This window comes from Anastrepha ludens, unplaced genomic scaffold (genome assembly GCF_028408465.1).
Source record: "Anastrepha ludens isolate Willacy unplaced genomic scaffold, idAnaLude1.1 ptg000051l, whole genome shotgun sequence".
In the NCBI taxonomy this organism is placed as follows: Eukaryota; Metazoa; Arthropoda; class Insecta; order Diptera; family Tephritidae; genus Anastrepha; species Anastrepha ludens.
In genome coordinates, this window is record NW_026530050.1 from 20,001 (window position 1) to 22,500 (window position 2,500).

Sequence of the window (2,500 nt, forward strand, 5' to 3'; positions counted from 1 at the left end):
AAGCGGTGGATCACTTGGCTCATGGGTCGATGAAGAACGCAGCAAACTGTGCGTCATCGTGTGAACTGCAGGACACATGAACATCGACATTTTGAACGCATATCGCAGTCCATGCTGTTATGTACATTAAATTAAATTTTAAAGTACTGCTTGGACTACATATGGTTGAGGGTTGTAAGACTATGCTAAATAAGTTGCTTATTCTTTTATAAAAATAATTGAATTTAAGCAAATGTGTATATTATTGGATTTTAAATAATTCATAATATTAATAGCAAAAAAATAAAGATATATAATGAATTTTTTATTTATTAATATATTCTTAAAAAAAAAAAATCCTCTCAAATAAAATGAAATAAAAAAAATTTTGAATCTAAGTATTCTCTTTAAAAAATTTTCATATTATTTATATATATATAAAATATTAATTTATATATGTAATTAAAGGAGGAATGTCTAGCATAAAAATTAATTTTTTTTATTCTAGAATTGCCTCATTTTACATAATTATTATTTATAATATATATTTATATAAAAGGAAAAAAGAAAAATAGAGATGAAAAGATGATATAATTATTTATTAAATTGTGAGAAGATAAAAAATATTTTAAAACAACCTCAACTCATATGGGATTACCCCCTGAATTTAAGCATATTAATGAGGGGAGGAAAAGAAACTAACAAGGATTTTCTTAGTAGCGGCGAGCGAAAAGAAAATAGTTCAGCACTAAGTCACTTTGTCTATATGTCAAATGTGAGATGCAGTGTATGGAATATCTTAATATCTAGTATGAGAAATTAACGATTTAAGTCCTTCTTAAATGAGGCCATTTACCCATAGAGGGTGCCAGGCCCGTATAACGTTAATGATTACTAGAAAGATATTTCCAAAGAGTCGTGTTGCTTGATAGTGCAGCACTAAGTGGGTGGTAAACTCCATCTAAAACTAAATATAACCATGAGACCGATAGTAAACAAGTACCGTGAGGGAAAGTTGAAAAGAACTCTGAATAGAGAGTTAAATAGTACGTGAAACTGCTTAGAGGTTAAGCCCGATGAACCTGAATATCCATTATGAAAAATTCATCATTAAATAATTAAAAATAATGTGCATTTTTTTCATATAAGGACATTGTAATCTATTAACATAATAAAGTATTTATCAAAAGATCATTGGTGATATTAAGTTTATTTAAATTAATTTGCTTTTTAAGCATATTAACATAGAATAAATACTAATGATTTGATAAAGTGTTGATAGATTTTATTATATATAATGCTACAATTCATTTTTTGAATTTTACAAAAAATTTAATATCTATGATATTAATATTTATTTGTATGCATTTATATGATTAACAATGCGAAAGATTCAGGATACCTTCGGGACCCGTCTTGAAACACGGACCAAGGAGTCTAACATATGTGCAAGTCATTGAGTTATATTAAACTTAATGGCATAATTAACTTAACTTAAAAATATAATGGGATTAATTTTTAGTCTATTTTCTTAAATAGTCAATTAATTCAATCCCGGGGCGTTCCATATAGTTATGTATAATGATAATTTATTATTATTTATACCTCTAACTGGAGCGTACCTTGAGCATATATGCTGTGACCCGAAAGATGGTGAACTATACTTGATCAGGTTGAAGTCAGGGGAAACCCTGATGGAAGACCGAAACAGTTCTGACGTGCAAATCGATTGTCAGAATTGAGTATAGGGGCGAAAGACCAATCGAACCATCTAGTAGCTGGTTCCCTCCGAAGTTTCCCTCAGGATAGCTGGTGCATTTAAAAATTATATAAAATAATCTTATCTGGTAAAGCGAATGATTAGAGGCCTTAGGGTCGAAACGATTTTAACCTATTCTCAAACTTTAAATGGGTAAGAACCTCACCTTTCTTGATATGAAGGTTGAGGTTATGATATAATGTGCCCAGTGGGCCACTTTTGGTAAGCAGAACTGGCGCTGTGGGATGAACCAAACGTAATGTTACGGTGCCTAAATTAACAACTCATGCAGATACCATGAAAGGCGTTGGTTGCTTAAAACAGCAGGACGGTGGACATGGAAGTCGTAATCCGCTAAGGAGTGTGTAACAACTCACCTGCCGAAGCAACTAGCCCTTAAAATGGATGGCGCTTAAGTTGTATACCTATACATTACCGCTAAAGTAGATGATTTATAAAACAATTTCGATTGATTTATAAATTTTGAAACTTTAGTGAGTAGGAGGGTACAATAGTGTGCTTAGAAGTGTTTGGCGTAAGCCTGCATGGAGCCGCTATTGGTACAGATCTTGGTGGTAGTAGCAAATAATCGAATGAGACCTTGGAGGACTGAAGTGGAGAAGGGTTTCGTGTGAACAGTGGTTGATCACGAGTTAGTCGGTCCTAAGTTCAAGGCGAAAGCCGAAAATTTTCAAGTTTTTAATAAAAAAAAATATTAATAAAATTTATATATATATATTAAAAAATAATTAAATACTTGAA

At 31.4% G+C, this 2,500-nt stretch overlaps 2 non-coding genes across 2 annotated transcripts in view; both read left to right on the forward strand.

Annotated features, from left to right (window-relative positions):
- Nucleotides 1–175, forward strand: part of LOC128871092 (5.8S ribosomal RNA) — a 181-nt gene extending 6 nt beyond the window's left edge. Inside the window, exon 1 of the ribosomal RNA XR_008455724.1 lies at nucleotides 1–175. This exon is cut by the window's left edge and continues 6 nt beyond it. This is a non-coding gene — a ribosomal RNA (5.8S ribosomal RNA).
- Nucleotides 176–613: 438 nt separating this feature from the next.
- Nucleotides 614–2,500, forward strand: part of LOC128871094 (large subunit ribosomal RNA) — a 3,992-nt gene continuing 2,105 nt past the window's right edge. The window contains exon 1 of the ribosomal RNA XR_008455726.1: nucleotides 614–2,500. This exon is cut by the window's right edge and continues 2,105 nt beyond it. This is a non-coding gene — a ribosomal RNA (large subunit ribosomal RNA).